Here is a 17,665-nt window from a genome sequence, read left to right on the forward strand (position 1 = left end):
AGTGGTAGTTAAAGGAGAACCTAGCCCAAGAATGGCACTCAGGAGGAGCAGATGGTAAGATCATAAAAGCTTCATGTCACCAGGGAGCCTGGTAGCAGGGGTGTGGCCCCGGGATCAGAGGCCCTTGGGACTGAGGTTCTTATTTCTTCAGGCTGTGCTCGGTCTGTGTTGCTTGCAGGCTTCCTCTAGCTGTGGCGAGCCAGCGCTGCTCTCCAGCGGTGGCGCGTGCGCTTCTCATTGCGGTGCCTTCTCTTGTTGCAGAGCATGGGCTCTAGGGCTCGTGGGTTTCAGCAGCCGTGCCCTGTGGGCTCAGTAGTTGCGGCTCTCAGGCTGAGCTACACCGCAGCACGTGGGGTCTTCCCGGGTCGGGGACTGAGCCCATGTCTCCTGCGCTGGCAGGTGGAGTCTTTACTACCAAGCCATCAAGAAAGCCCAAGGCTGAGATTCTGCACCACAAGGTCAGGAATTTGGGCCTCTACCATTTCTGAGAGGCCAGTATTAGAACCCAGTGTAACAAGTAGGTAAGTTCCTGAGAGTCTGCTATGTCCCAAGAAGTCTAAGCCAGATATACTGTGTGCTATTGTGCTAAGTCGCTTCAGTTGTGTCCAACTCTTTGCCACCCTATGGCTTGTGGCCCGCCAGGCTCCTCTGTCCATGAGATTCTCCAGGCAAGGACACTGAAGCAGGGAGCCCACCTGCCAATGCCTGATATATTACTTTGGCAGTAAAACAAGCAAACAAAATAACTTACTTTAAATGCATAGCCTCATTAGCAATTAAGGTAACATTAAGTAAAAGCAACTTCTAATTTGCCATAGAACACATATTGAATAAACAGTACCAAACAGATGCTGTCAGGGATGGAAAGACACATGAGTATACTCTGCCTCTTTTTTCTGGAGAAAGGCAACTCAACTGGATCTATAAAACTATTTTCTTTGACTTTTAAATTATCTCAAATGGAATCACATGGACGAAGTTCTGAGTACATTGCCGAGCACTTAGTAGGTAAGCAAGGAAACCATGTCTCCTTTCCTTTGGGTACTGCTTTAGTTCAGTCTCCTGTAAAATCAGCCTGAGGCACAGCCTAAGTGACAATGTTCATAAGGGGATAAAATGTCTGGGTAGCAAGAGGTGGGAGTTTTTGTTTTTTTAAGTTTTTTTTTTTTTAACAAGAGAAATAATTTTAAGGTGGGAGCTTTAGGATGAAAGTTTCTTTTCTTATTCAGGGTATGATGAGGCCAACAGATTTGGAAATGACTGCCACAGTTTGTTATTTCCAGTTCCCAGGAGGAAGGACATACACGGTTCCCACGGGAAAGCACCAAGGTGGATCAGGATGCAGAGGCAGTGGGCTAAGTCAGGGATGGAGGCAGCATTGTGGCTCCTGAGGGGAAGAACAGGGTGGTTGAGGGTGAGCAGGCTTGGGGTTGGCTGATGTGAGTAATTCCCGTGGGCGGTGACATAGGGACTCTCTCTGGTGGTCTGGTGCATGGTCCTGGAGGGATTAGAACAGGCAGGTGTGGCAGACTCTGGGTTCATTCACATCACTACTGACCCAGTCTTATTTTTTATGACTGAGTAATATTCCTTTGTATATGTGTGTGCATATCTTCTGTATTCACCTGACGATGGGCACTTAGGTTGCTTCCATGTCCTGGCTGTTGTAAATAGCGCTGCAGTGAACACTGAGAAGCTGCTGTACAGCACAGGGAGCTCAGCTCTGTGATGACTTAGAGGGGGTGGGATAGGGGCGGGTTTGTGGGAGGGAAGCTCAAGGGGGAAGGGATATATGTATACTTACGGCTGATTCGTGTTGTTGTACAGCAGAAACTATCACAATACTGTAAAGCAATTATGCTCCTTTTTTGTTGTTGTTTTTTCAGAGAAGGACAGGTGGGTGGTAAGCCTGAGTGTGAGAGCCACAAAGAGATGGGTGAAGTTGGGGGCAGGGGGAGGGGAGGCTCTGGATTGGTTGTTTGCATATAAAAAGTAAACTCACAGGTGAATCCTTCGCTATCTCTGGCAGGTGGCTGACCCGAAGGGGTAGTCTCTACTGGGTCAGCAAGATCCCAGATGTCACAGCATCAGAAACACTCATGGTTACTATAGCAATAGAGAGGGAAATGACCTAAGAAAAAAGGGAAGAAAAGTACAAAGTGCATTAAGACTGAGAAAGCTGCTTTTTCACACACAAAAGTGCTGGTGGATTCTCTGTTGTGTGTGAGATGTCTCCAGACACCATGGATTGGAATGACTTATGGGGATGGGAGACGAGGATTTATTTTCCAGCACCTCTCCATCTCCTATTATTCACTCTGCAAGGGTTACCCTCTGGGTATGAACCTCACTGCACTCCCAGGTCACATCCCAGAGTCACCAAAGGGCAGAGGGCAAGAGGTTGACGAGGAGACAGGTGAGGTCTGCTCCAGCTTTGAAAAAAAATGAGTGAAAAAGAATGAAAAAGAAACATCTGTGGGTAGAGCTGTGATTCCCCCCAAATGCATATGCTGAAGTCCTATCCCCAAGACCTCAGCGTGTGTCTGTATTTGGTGCTAGTCTCGCAGTAATGCAGGTAAGGTGCAGTCATCAGGCGGGCCTGTCCAACAAGACTGTTGCCCTTATAAGAGGAGATCAGGACACAGATGGGCACAGAGGGAAGGTCATGTGAAGAACCGGGAGAAAACGGTCCTCTGAAAACCAGAGAGAGGGCCCGGAAGAAGCCAATCCTGCCAACCACCTTGAATTTGGACTTCAAAAACTGTGAGAATATAAATTACTGTTGTTTAAGCTGCTCAGTCTGTGGCACTTTATCACGGCAGCCCTGGGAGGCTAATACAGAAGCCATTGTACAAAGTTGTTCGCAAGCTACGAACTTACAAGAGATTTCAGAAAGGATGACTGAAGAATAAAATAATGAATAATTGATAATGAATAATAAATATCTAGCCATTAAAATAAAAATTCTCTACAGTAGGCAGGCAAGTGTGGGCATTGAATGATGGTGAATAAAAAAGGCAGAAGGTAAAATCGAATGTATACGCTGATTACAGCAAAGTAAAATAAATGCAACTTCTTATGTCTATTAAGATCAGAGAAGATTTTGGAGTGATGGGAAATTAATTCTCCCCACCCCCCAAAGTTGTTTGAATTATACTACAGTTGAACACAGGCATACCTTGGAAATATTGTGGGTTTGGTTTCAGGCCACTGCCATAAAGCAAATATTGCAATAAAGCAAGTTATATGTGCTCGATTTCATAGTACACATAAAACTAATGTCCATCGAGATTATCATACTAAGTGAAGTCAGAGAAAGACAATCGTAGTATTTCCCTTTTATGAGGAATGTGAAAATGATACAAATGAACTTATTTACAAAATAGACTCACAGACATAGGAAACAAGCTTCTGGTTATCAAAATGGAAAGGGACGAGAGGTATAAATCAGGAATTTAGGATTAACAGATGCCTGTTACTATACATTAAAAAAAGATAAACAACAAGGACCTACTGTACAGCACAGGGAAATACAAAGAATATAACAACCTGTAATGGAAAAGAATCTGAAAAAGAATATACATCTCTATATGTATAGGAACAACTGAATCACTTTGCCGTGCCCCTAAAACTAACACAACATAGTAAATCAACTAAACTTTAATAAAAAAATAAAATGAAAAAAGTTAGATTTACTCTCTACTGTACTCTACAAAGTATGCAATAGCATTATATGTACATACCTTAAATTTAAATATGCTTTATCGCTAAAAAATGCTAACCATCATCTAAGCTTTCAGCAAGTCATAATACTTTTGCAATAGTAACATCAAAGATCACTGGTCACAGATCACCATAATAAATATATGAAAATGTTTGCCATCTAATCATCTCATTCTCTACCACCCAGTCTATCATTTGTCCCCCTCAAGTTCTCATATCTTTTGTTGCCTTGAATTGTTTTTGTTGCTGTTGTTCAGCCACGCAGTCACGTACGACTCTTTGTGACTGCATGGATAGCAGCACGCCAGGCCTCCCTGTCCCTCACCATCTCCCAAAGTTTGCCCAAGTTCATGTCTGCATCAGTGATGCTATCTCATCCTCTGATGCCCTCTTCTCCTTCTGTCCTCTATCTTTCCTAGCATCAGGGACTTTTCCAATGAGTCAATTGCTTGCATCACGTGAATTGTTTTTACTGTTATGCCTAAACAGAATACGCAAATGATCAGGGGCTGGGTAACTCCACTAACTGTATTAGTTGTACTCAAGTCTGCTTACTTGATCTGTACAGTTCAGTTCAGTCGCTCAGTCGTGTCTGACCCCATGGACTGCAGCATGCCAGGCTTCCCTGTCCATCACCAACTCCTGGAGTTTACTCAGACTCAAGTCTATTGAGTCGGTGATGCCATCCAACCAGCTCATCCTCTGTCATCCCCTTCTCCTCCTGACCCCAATCCCTCCCAGCATCAGGGTCTTTTCCAATGAGTCAGTTCTTCCCATCAGGTAGCCAAAGGATTGGAGTTTCAGCTTCAGCATCAGTCCTTCCAATGAATATTCAGGACTGATTTCTTTTAGGATGGACTGGTTGGATCTCCTTGCAGACCAAGGGACTCTCAAGAGTCTTATCCAACATCACAGTTCAAAAGCATCAATTCTTCAGTGCTCAGCTTTCTGTATACTCCAACTCTCACATCCATACATGATCACTGGAAAAACCATAGCTTCGACTAGATGGACCTTTGTTGGCAAAATAATGTCTCTGCTTTCTAATATGCTGTCTAGGTTGGTCATAACTTTCCTTCCAAGGAGTAAGCGTCTTTTAATTTCATGGCTCAGTCACAATCTGCAGTGATTTGGGAGCCCCCCAAAATAAAGTCTGTCACTGTTTCCACTGTTTCCCATTTATTTGCCATGAAGTGATGGAACCAGATGCCATAACCTTAGTTTTCTGAATGCTCAGTTTTAAGCCAACTTTTTCACTCTCCTCTTTCGCTTTCATCAAGAGGTTCTTTAGTTCTTCTTCACTTTCTGCCTTAAGGGTGGTGTCATCTGCATATTCAGGTTATTGACATTTCTCCCGGCAATCTTGGTTCCAGCTTGTGCTTCATCCAGTCCAGCATTTCTCATGATGTACTCTGCACAGAAGTTAAATAAGCAGGGTGATGATATACAGCCTTGATGTACTCCTTTCCTGATTTGGAACCAGTCTGTTGTTCCATGTCCAGTTCTAACTGTTGCTTCTTGACCTGCATACAGATTTCTCAGGAGGCAGGTCAGGTGGTCTGGTATTCCCATCTCTTGAAGAATTTTCCAGTTTGTTGTGATCCACACATTCAAAGACTTTGGCATAGTCAATGAAGCAGAAGTAGATGTGTTTTTTTTTTTTTTTTTAGAAGTAGATGTTTTTCTGTAACTCTTTTGCTGTTTAGATGATAGAACGGATGGTGGCAATTTGATCTCTGGTTTCTATCCCTTTTCCAGCTTGAAAATCCAGCTTGAACATCTGGAAGTTCATGGTTCATGTACTGCTGAAGCCTGGCTTGAAGAATTTTAAGCATTACTTTGCTAGCATATGAGATGAGTGCAATTGTGTGGTAGTTTGAGCATTCTTTGGCATTGCCTTTCTTTGGGATTGGAATGAAAACTGACCTTTTCCAGTCCTGTGGCCACTGCTGAGTTTTCCAAATTTGCTGACATATTGAGTGCAGCTCTTTCAGAGCATCGTCTTTTAGGATTTGAAATATCTCAACTGGAATTCTGATGCTTCCTAAGGCCCACTTGACTTCGCATTCCAGGATGTCTGTGCACTCCTGCCTAATTTCTGCATTTCAGGGAATGAGTTCTCATCTCATCGCTGTTTAGTCTCTCAGTGGTGTCTGACTCTTCGGTGGCCCTATAGCCTGCCAGGCTCCTCTGTCCATGGGATTTCCCAGGCAAGAATACTGGAGTGGGTTGCATTGGGTGTTATTGCAACTGGGTAAATTGAAGTAAAATGTGTTTGGACAGAAGAGAAGGGGTCATTGTTCATCCCTTTCTACTCATATTTCCCTTTGGAAAGCTTGAGCTGCACTATTGGACAAATCTTTATTGTATATGCAGGCACACATATGTATGCATATGTATGTTAGAGACTGCTGAATGTTCATCAAAACACATACCTCTTCCAGACCAGTGGTGGGAGATAAACTCCATGAAGATTTTGGACTGCCACCTTGGTGAAACTGGGTGAAGATAGGTGTCTAGCCATCTGGGGCACATAACAAGGTATAAGCCACATTACTGAACCATGAATGCGTGTGTACTAAGTCACTTCAATCGTGTCTGACTCTTTGTGACCCCATGGACTGTAGCCCACCAGGCTCCTCTGTCCATGGGATTCTCCAGCCAAAAATCTGGAGTGGGTTGCCTTGCCCTCCTCCAAGGATCTTCCTGACCCAGGGAATGAACCCGTGTCTCTCAGGTCTCCTGCACTGGCAGCTGAGTTCTTTACCACTAGTGCAACCTGGGAAGCCCTGGTGTACCTTGAGTTCCCTGCAGATAAAAGTTGGGCACTCTGCTTGCTGGGCCTCTTTGGTTTTGGAAGCAGTGTGTACCACATTTGGGAACACTGTTCCAACAGTTTATTGATGACTAGGAAGGCTGCCAGTTTTGACTGGGGCCAAAAGCCAGAGGCCAAAAGCAACTTCTGCAACAGGATCAGCCTGTTGTAAAGGCGGCTCTGACATGGAGCTATATGACCAGGCAGATTTTAGGTGCCAGATCTATTGAAGTAGACACGAATGCTGTGTGGAGGGCTTGGCAACTTCAATAGGAGAACCACAGAGCAGACCTTTAGGTTTCTGGATCAAAAACACACTTCTATCACAGAGAATTACACACTGTTCAAAAAGAAGCTCCTGCCATGCTACTGGATCTTAATAAAAACTGAGTGTCTGATCATGGGGCATCTAGTGATTGTGTGATTGGAACTACCCACCAAGAGCTGGGTGTTGTCAGCTGGTCAACCTAGTCGGAAGATTGAGTGTATACAACTACAACCCATCACATGATGAATTGACTCCTAGTCAACAGACAATAAATGCTAATTCTTCTCCTATACAAGTCAGAAGCATTTAGGCTAAGCTCATTTATGATTTAGAAGGAAAGATAACTTGATTACATTTCAGATGCTATCAAATTCCAAAACACAATGAGTACCGCAGAGGCTAAGAGAAGAGAGAAGAATGCAAATTTTTGGGAGCGAATGAGATGAGATTTAATATAGATAAAGGTAAGCTAATGCACCTGGAAAAAGTCACAATCAGCATTAATTTAAAGTTGGAACCTGCAATTTATGGAATAATCTTACTGGCAAAATGCTGAGGATAATAATGTATAATAAATTATGAATTGAGTAATGTGCTGCTTATTAGAAAGCCTAAGTCTACCCTCTTGTGGGGTGGAAATAAATATGAACAGACATGGTCCCATCACTCTAGGACTCTTCCTGAGACAGAGCTAGACACTGAGGATGGGTTGGTCAAGGCAGAATGGAAAAGCAAAGTGAGGAAGGAGACAGGAGGTTCAGCTGAGTCTCCAGGGCACTGTGGACTTACACAGCTGCTAAGTCACTTCAGTCATGTCCGACTCTGTGCAACCCCATAGACGGCAGCCCACCAGGCCCCTCCGTCCATGGGATTCTCCAGGCAAGAGCACTGGAGTGGGTTGCTATTGCCTTCACAGAGTTGAGATAAAAAACTGTGGAGCAATCCAATCTCAGAGCATGGGGATTAAGACTAGAGGTCAGTACAATGTCCTCAGCCAGGTAAGGGGTCAGGGTAGCAGATATACAGCATCAGTGATAGAGATCTTGAAACTCTGGTCAAGGTAAGGTTATTCTGACCTCATTTGAAGGCTTTGGTCACTGAGTGTCAGAGTAGAGATGAATCCCTGGGGGAAACTGACCTCTCTTTCTCCCCTTTTTTAAGGTAGAGTTTAGGGTTCTTAGGGTCAACAGTGAAAGTGCTTCAGGTAAGGGAGTCAGCAGAGAGGTGTCTTGGATAAAAGCTGGTTGTTCCCCATATGACCTCATGTCAGCTGAGATTCCATTCATCTGCAAGTATGAGAAAGCTGGACACGGTGGCTTATATAAGCGCATATCTTGCCTTTTTTCATGAATCAGGCTGTCTGGAGGTTGTCTATTGCTGGCATTGGGAGGAAAATGAAGCCATATGTTTATTTCTCTTTCATGAGATGAAAAAGTATGTGCTGAGTAGAAGGAATCACACGAACGAATGCACAGAAATGTGTAAAAGAATGATACCAGTGGCAACCACAGTTTACCATCTACTCAATATACGTGGTCCCTTTCTTCCTTCATAATCAAAGCCCAGTTCAGTTTGGAAGCCACATTATCATCTTTAGAGAGACATGTGCTTTCCTCAGCATCCATTGATCTCTAGAAATTAATTGAAAATTTTCCTTCTGATAATCTTTTCCTAACAAAAGATAAGTACATATATGGCATCACTGGTTCCTCTTACCCTGTCTTTCTGGCTTGAACGAGAGTGTGGTACCTAACATCGTGGCTGCTGTCTTGTGATCATGGAGGAAGGACCAAGACAAGTTCCAAGATGTCCATCCTTTAGGATCCAACCTCAGGGTCACCTTTTCAGACACCCTTCATGGGGACACCCTCTTATGCTTCTCTGTCCCTTCCTTTGCTTAGCTCCTTCACTGAATTTATTTCAACCTGAAAAAAACCTTTATTTTTCAGCATACTTGTATTATCTCTCTCTCCCATGAAAGTGTAAGCAGTGCCTTGAAGTCAGGGATGGTGCACAGCGGACGCTAATGAATAAAGGTTAGATATCCAAACTCCTGAAGGCAGGACTGAGGCCCGTAGGACTCGGTCATCTCCAAGCCCGTTTATCATCAAACAACCAACCACTGATCCCTCATGTTTCTAGGTTTTTCTTTTGATTGTTGGGTTCTTAAGACTTTTTTGATCATGGCCTCCCAGCAGTAATAACTTTCGCATCACAGCTAATTGTGTGTACTTGGTCAGAAATTGTATTGCCTTAATGTTGAAAAAAGAAAGAAACTAACTCCCACAGGGTCAGACACAGTGACTGAGCAACTAGCACTTTCACTTTTTTTTTTTCACTTGTTTACAAGACCTATTAAAGGTCTGCAACCTGAAGTCTGAAAAGCTCTTGCAGTTGAGGTATTTTGTCCCATGCAATCTGCCATTAAACTATGTCTTACTTGGGAAAATATTTTTAGTAATGATAAAATAATAATATACAAGGGAATATGCTTGTACATTATTATAAAATATATAGCATGCTACAGAAGATATAATAAAATATAATAATAATATAATTAAGCAATAAATCTAACATGTATACAGCTCTCCAGAGCACACAGATTACCATCACACAGAGTGTCTCATCTATTTACTGTGTCAACTCTCTAATCATGGTAGGCTCATTTATCATATGAGAAAAACTAGCTCAGAGGGCATATAATTTATCTAGGAATACTTTGCAAGCTAGTGACAGAGCCAGGGCTCAAACCAGGGTGTTCAACTCCTCTCTCAGATAGCTCTCTCCTCATTAAATGCCTGTTAAGGATGCAGATAATTTAGATGAATCCTTTCTGTCATTCTGGCCCTCGTCTCTCTCTGCTGTAGCATTCACTTGGGCTCTATTCATTGCAGTATAAGCTCTGGAAGTCAGGACAGAGACTCAGAAGGAATCAAAAAGCACATACAAGTCAGTCTCATTTCATGACCTGGCATGTTATTTGACTTCTCTGAGACTTGGTTTCCACACCTGTACATGGAGGTCATTCCCATTGGTATACCAAACTCAGGGGCTTGTTGTAAATGTTCTTGTGGAGATCCTTAGGCAGTCTGAGCCTCTGGATTTTGTCAAGGGCCTTCCCTCTGCTGGGGACGTCTGCCCTTCTGCTTGGCACAAACTAGACATTACTTATACTCACTCACATGTCTCCTCCTGGGCACTCCTGCCTCATGTTATTCTTACTTTGATTACAGCTCTTCCCCATACCATTAATATGTGCTTCCTGTATATTACATAGTGTTTGGACAGAGTGGGTACTCACTAATTATTTCAAAGCAACATCCCCTGTACTCTGTATTCTAGACCTGAGCTGTGCTCTGGGTAGTTATCCAATAGCAAGCTCAAAGGCTTGGGAAGATATCAGTATTTCCATCATCTACAGACTTTGTGGGAGGGATCACAAAACATGCTCCACAAAGCGAGTATTACATAATGTCCCCCCAGCGGTTTGATGACTTTCAGTGGCACCCATAGGGATCACGGAATTCCATCTCTTAGTCCTGTACTCAGTGGCCTCAGGACTGCGGAATTACAAGCAGAAGTTTGTAGGCAGGAGGCTGTAGATGGTGCAGTGTTCAGTGAGGTCATGGACTGGGGACAGAGAAAGGACAACCTTTTTGATTAATGTGCTGGTGAAGACATCAAATGTAGAAGGTGTTACTTGGATACTGTTTCTCAGGCAGCAGGGATTAGAGTGCATGGAGCATGCAGGATTCTTCAGGAGATGCTAAGAGATGCAAGGATATGAGTGAGGGACTGGATGGAGCAAGAGGAACAGTGAGGGGAGATAAGATCAGAGAAAGACCAGAAACTCAGTGTGTATAGACAGGGAATGAGCTTAGTCACTAAGTCACGTCCAACTCTTTTGTAACCCTGTGAACTGTAGCCCACTAGGCTCCTCTGTCCATGGGATTTCCCAGGCAAGAATGCTGGAGTGGGTTGCCATTTCCTTCTCTATGGGATCTTCTAGACCCAGGGATCAAACTGGTGTCTTCTAGACCCAGGGATCAAACTGGTGTCTCCTGCATTGCAGGTGGATTTTTTATCAATAATTCATGGTGCCCAGGACAAAATGAAAATGCAGAGTCTCTGGTTCAGAAATTACTAAGAAATCCAAGAGAGTGACAGCAAAGCTTCAAACCAATCACAGGCCCTTCTGAGCATAACTGTGCAATACTGTCTGCACACCATGAAGCCAGCCATAAGTGGGCCCAGTAAGCCACCAGTTGCTACTTCGCTCACTCAGTGAGAAATCCCCAGAGACTTGAAACCAAGGCTGGTACAGTGAACAGTTTCACTTAAACCACTGAATGTTCTGGAGGGGTGCAGCAGGGGAGGAATGGAAGAAGAGAGACCAGCTTCAGGGCTATCACTGTCATCAGAGAAAGGGGTGGCTTGAAATACTTTCCTGTCAGATCCCATTTCTTTTTCTTTTCCTTTTGGCCACACTGCACAGCATGTGGGATCTCAGTTCTGCGACTGGGGATTGAACCTGCACCCCTACAGTGCAAGCACGGAGTCTTCTCAGTGGTTAAGATCCTGTGATCCCACTGTGGGGACATGGGTTCCACCCCTGGTTGGGGAACTAAGACCCCACATGCTCTGTGGTGATGCCAAAAAGAAAAGAAAAAGAAATGGGAACCTGCAGAGGAGCGGTCAGATCCGAGGCACTTTTGGGGAGTTAGAGACATAGGGATTTGCTGGAGAGTTGAGTTGAGTTTGAGGGTCAGAGAGAACATGAATGTAACTTCTATGTTTTTGGTCTGAGCTGTTGAGTGGATGCTGATGCCATTTATGGAAAGAGGAAAGACTAGAGGGGAAACAGATTGTGTAAGAAAAGAATCCTCTTGAAACTGATGTTAAAGATGTGGGTCAGACATTCAGGTAGACAGACATGAGTGGTATGGTAAGACAGACATAAAGACACAAGACAGACATGGTAAGCACCAGAGATGGAGCTGGCCTCAGTACACGGATGGTCCAAGAAGGCAGCATTCAATAAGGAAGGTTCCCTACATCCTGGTGTTCACCACCAACATGCAAAGCTGTGCTTTTGTTTAGAGTCCCAGCTCTCCTGCTTATCAGCCATGTGCCCTTGGACACGTTTCTTTGCCCCTTTCCATTCATAAAATAAGAACAAGCATACATATCTCCTAGGGTAGCCCTGGAGATTAAAAGGGATAATGCATGTAATGTAATGGCCAGCAGGAAGCACTGTATCAATAGTTGCTATTAATGCAAATCAGTTATCTATGAGATAAATTCAGTTGTCCTGAAACGTACTTAAGGAAATTTAGTGTTCAAACAGAATGTATTCAACCTTGAAGATAGGCAAGAGGTATTTTCAATTCTCCTCCTCCTTGCCCAGCGAAGGTGAGAGATTTGACTTTATTTAAAGTTAGACTAGGTTAAGAGGCCAGACACTCGCATAAAAACTTCCCCTTTATCTCTTTTCCTTGCCACATAATTGCTGCAGAATCTCTCTCTCTCTCTCTTTTTTTCTCAGTACAAGCTTTCAAAATCCTGGCTAAGGATTCAGACTTCCTGGTACCCAAAAGTTAAGCAAAATAAGATGTTTGAAAGCAAGAGAGGCTGGTCTTGGCTCCAGAAAGTATGGGATTGTCAGAAATATTGGGGATTTGATGTGGGGGTGTGACTGAATTTGAAATTTGGGACCTGAAAGACTTCCTGAACCTCTTGAGAAACTTGTATGCAGGTCAGGAAGCAACAGTTAGAACTGGACATGGAACAACAGACTGGTTCCAAATAAGAAAAGGAGTACATCAAGGCTGTATATTGTCACCCTGCTTATTTAACTTGTATGCAGAGTACATCATGAGAAACGTTGGGATGGAAGAAGCACAAGCTGGAATCAAGATCGCTGGGAGAAATATCAGTAACCTCAGATATGCAGATGACACCAGCTTTATGGCAGAAAGTGAAGAAGAACTAAAGAACCTCTTGATGAAAGTGAAAGAGGAGAGTGAGAAAGTTGGCTTAAAGCTCAACGTTCAGAAAACAAAGATCATGGCATCTGGTCCCATCACTTCATGGCAAATAGATGGGAAACAGTGGAAACAGTGACAGACTTTATTTTGGGGGACTCCAAAATCACTGCAGATGGTGATTGCAGCCATGAAATTAAAAGACGCCTACTCCTTGGAAGGAAAGTTATGACCAACCTAGACAACATATTAAAAAGCAGAGACAAATAAATAAATAAATAAAAAGCAGAGACATTACTTTGTCAACAAAGGTCCATCTAGTCAAGGCTATGGTTTTTCCAGTGGTCATGTATGGATATGAGAGTTGGACTGTGAAGAAAGCTGAGCACTGAACAATTGATGCTTTTGAACTGTGGTGTTGGAGAAGACTCTTGAGAGTCCCTTGGACTGCAAGGAGATCCAACCAGTCCATCCTAAAGGAGATCAGTCCTGGGTGTTCATTGGAAGGACTGATGCTGAAGCTGAAACTCCAATACTTTGGCCACCTGATGGGAAGAGCTGACTCATTGGAAAAGACCCTGACGCTGGGAAAGATTGAGGGCAGGAGGAGAAGGGGATGACAGAGGATGAGATGGCTGGATGATATTACTGACTCAATGGACATGGGTTTGAGTGGACTCTGGGAGTTGGTGATGGACAGCGAGGCCTGGTGTGCTGTGGTTCATGGGGTCTCAAAGGGTCAGACATGACTGAGTGACTGAACAGAACTGAACCCGGAGGAGAAACCAGACCTGGCTCCTTGGAGGAGGCTGGAGACAACCCACCTTTGGGAACTGAGGGTCCTGGTTCTACCAGGCTCTCCACCAGCCTCTCGCCTTGCTTGGTTCTGTCAGCCAGACCTGCAATCATCTGTGTACCTTCTTTAATTGATTCAATTAGGAAATGTACTAAAAACTTCAGAGAATAATAAACTGTCCATTCAGATATTTGCTTTATAAATTATTCAACAGTAAAAGAAAATGTAAAATGGAAGTCCCTTCATTCCATTCTCCTTCTCTGCTGAGGAAATCAGGGTCTAAAAATTGTGCACATCTGACCAACCACATTTAGATCTTTGGACTATCCATATATAGCTCCACAGGCAAAACATATTTTTGTTTTGTGCACATTAAAGCACTTCTATGTATGTCTTATGCTCATAGGACTCTTTTTGTAATTTCCTTTCCTCATTCGACATTATGTTGATAAATATGTTCTGTTCATTAATTTTAATTGCTAAGTGCCTCATTTCACAATTTATCTGTTTCTATAATGAAACAATGTAGGTAGGTTCTTTTCTCTTGTCCACTCACTGTTTCAAGCGATGCTGGCTTGACCACCCTGGGTGTGGACCAGCACACCTACGGGTGACTCCCCAGGGCCCTCTGACAGCACAGTCACAGCACAGAGAAGCTTGCTTCTCTTCCATATTAGCAGATGGTACCGGGTTGCTTTCCTAATGGTTTCCCCACTTTACATCACTGCCAGGGATGATGAAAGTTCTTGCATCTCCATAGTCTACGACTATGAGTTCCTTACTACTGTGCTGAGTGGGAAACGCACCTCCTTGTTGCTTTCTTTTCATTTCTTTGATGGGTGGGACACGTCCCTCTCCAGAGCCTTATTTGTCAAAGTCTCTCTGGCTGGATCCTTATTACCTGTAGCCAAGTGTCATTTCTAAGGAAGGCAGGCCTTCTGACCAGTGCTAACTGACCTGCCAGGCTTCCCAGGTGGCTCAGTGATAAAGAATTCGCCTGCCAAGCAGGAGACTTGTGTTCAATTCCTGGATCAGGAAGATGCCCTGGAGGAAGAAACGATAATCCACTCCAGTATACTTGCCTGGAGAATCCCATGGGCATAGGTGCCTGGTGGGCTACAGGCCATGGGATCACAAAGAGTCAGACACAACTGAGTGACTAAACAATAACAGTAACTGACCTGTGAGGGACCACCTGGAGCTCAAGCCAGGGAGGGAGAGTGAAGAGAACAGGAATGGGCATCTCAAAGGACAAACTTCATCAGCTTCATCATTTTGCCCAGGGATCTCAGGAATCTTGCAATTTAATTTAATCCACGATTGTCCAAGATTAAACCTAACAAAACTGTGTTCTCCGATTTTGGATTCTAGTTTTGACATGTGTCTCCTCCCCACTGCTTACCTCTGCGCGGGGTGCTTGAGGAGTTCTCTGAGCTTGGGCATCTTGCCCAAGACTTCCAAAAAGTCAGTCTGGACTTAAAAGAAACCTCTATGCAGGCCAATCCTGCAAATATTTATCAAATGTCTACTATGATGAACAATTCACCGTTTTCCATCAAACACAATGTATTCCCTTCGAGGGCCAATTAACAAAGTGATTAAAGAAAGGAACAGATGTATCACTGCCTACCTTTCTCTTTTGAGAAGCCCCAGGTCGGGTAGGAAGTGGCAGTATCTCCTCAGTTCCCCAGCCCCACCAACTGAGTCACCAGGAGAGGTCCCAGACCCCACAGCCTTCTGTCCCAGACACCTGGCCGTATCCTTGTCTGGGACCCTCCTCAGCTGCCAGCCCGCCTCTCTCCACACATTGTCAGAAGCACTCCCTCCGTTGACTTCAACCGCATTTGGACGTTAAAAAACACAGATGGCATTGTGGTTCCAGGCTAATTGCAGCATATTTCTCTGATAAGCGATTCTCATTATGTGCTCGTCAAACAATTATGGAAATGAGTGGTGGTTCCATCCTCGTGCCTGTCAGGTCTGGTTAATAAAAAATGGAAACAAAAAACTGAAGAGAGGAAAACTGCTAAGCTAAGAGTGGCCTTGGGACCAGGAGGCTGGAGGTAAAGAGGAAGGTGCGCTTCCGGGCAATCCGCAAGGACGGCTCCAGGCAGGACGGCCATGTCTGCGCCAGGGAAGTTCGGTCTCTACTCAGGGTCCGAGGCTCCCCAGACCCAGGGGGAGGAGCACACAGGAGCTGCTCATCCCTTGCTCCCCTTGCACCTGATGCCCTGCCTTGGCTTCTTTGGGTGAGCTTTGCCCTTGAGCCTTGGGACGTTGGTCACATGACTGTGGAGCTTCTGCTCTGGCTCCTGTGGCCCCTCAGGCTTCTCCATCCACCATGGGACCCAACACAGTCTAGAGAGGGGGACGCAGGCTGACGACGGGCCACGCAGGTTCAATCCCAGGTCCACCACCTGTTAGCCACTGCCTTACGCTGACGGTCTGAGCCCGCCAGAGCTCAGTGCGCACGCGGGCGAAACGAGAAACAGCAGGAACACTTATTCCGTGTGGCTCCGGTGAGGCTGCGATGAGATGCTGCACCCAGAGCCCTGTGCACGCCGCCTGACTCCACACAAGCAGTCAAGCGACGCTGGCCTGGTCAGGTCACAGCTGTGGAGCCAGTTCTGCCGTCTGCTCATCACTTACTGCTCATCTTAGTTGACCAGTAAGCGCCACGAGAGCAGAGATACCGCTCTCAGAGTATGCCAACAGCTCGCACATGAAAGATGCTTAACAAACTGGTACTGAATGAGTAAGTACATTGAGGAAAACCAGCCCTGAGAACTGTAGGCATACTCATAATGGGAAGATGGAGAAATGACTCACCAGAGATTCTCAGGGGAATGATGACACAGGAGCTTATAAAGCCATAATAAAAACTGCAAAAGAAACTAATACAAAAATAGTTCTAAAACTCCAAAATGATTGACACGTCAGTTAAATAATCTCCCCATTGAAGTGACTTATTTATGATCATGATTAAAATTTTATAGGAGAAACCTATGATTTTCAGAGAGGTTAAGTAACCTTCCCAATATTGCACAGCTATTAGTTAGCAGGTGTGTGCTAAGTCATTTCAGTCATGTCTGACTCTGTGTGACACTATAGACTGTAGCCTGGGGTACAGTCCTGTAGGCTTCTCTGTCCGTGGGATTCTCTAGGAAAGAATACTGGAATGGGTTGCCATGCCCTCCTCTAGAGGATCTACCAGACCCAGGGGTTTAACCTGCATCTCTTATGTCTCCTGCGTTGGCAGGCAGGCTCTTCACCACAAGCACCACAAGGGGTGAGATGTAAACTTGGGTCCTTTGAACCTCAAACATACTCTCTCTTTCCATTAAAAGACCTGTTTACTGCTGGAAGAGCCAGGGACACTCGTGGGCTCGTGGTGATGCTTGCTGTTTGGGGGGGAAAAAAGCCACACAGATATTAAAGTAAACTACTTCCCTTTTGGTCTTTCCTTTCATATTAGGCAGAGTTCAAAGTAAACTGGTTCTTGTAATCCTCTGATGATTTCTCGCCCTTGTGTATTGATCTGAATAAAAGCCTCTGGAGTACTTTGCTTCCCAAGGGCTCATCAATAAATGAAGAGGCTTTACCATCAGCAAGTCACAGCAGCTCTGGGACCTGAGGGAAACTGGCAGACAAAGGAGAGGTTGGGTTGACTGGGGAGACCCGGGGTCCACCCTTACCACGACAGCGCCCGAAGAATTCCCAGCCAGTGACCCTGTCCCTTCTTCCCTCCTTCACACCTTTCTGGTGTGTATCCACATGACATGATGCTTCTTGGCTGCAGCAGATGGAGTCTCAGTTGCATGGATGCTGGGCTTGGGGGCCTGGAGGGCCCATCTGGGGGGTCCCTACAGGGAGCGCCCAGCACTGTCGAGCTCCCAGGACCACTACTGAGCCCCACGGGCCCCCAGACTCAGCGGCTTCCCTCCCAGATCCCTGCTCTCTGTTTCCCCAGTCCCCCACCCCCACTCCCTCTGTTCTCTCCAGAATGGTCGCAGAGCGGCCAGCCCCCAACCCCACTTCTTGTGCCTGGCCACATCCAAGGGCATGGCCCTGGCCCTCCA

Source organism: Oryx dammah, unplaced genomic scaffold, assembly GCF_014754425.2.
Source record: "Oryx dammah isolate SB20612 unplaced genomic scaffold, SCBI_Odam_1.1 HiC_scaffold_19, whole genome shotgun sequence".
Taxonomy (NCBI): Eukaryota; Metazoa; Chordata; class Mammalia; order Artiodactyla; family Bovidae; genus Oryx; species Oryx dammah.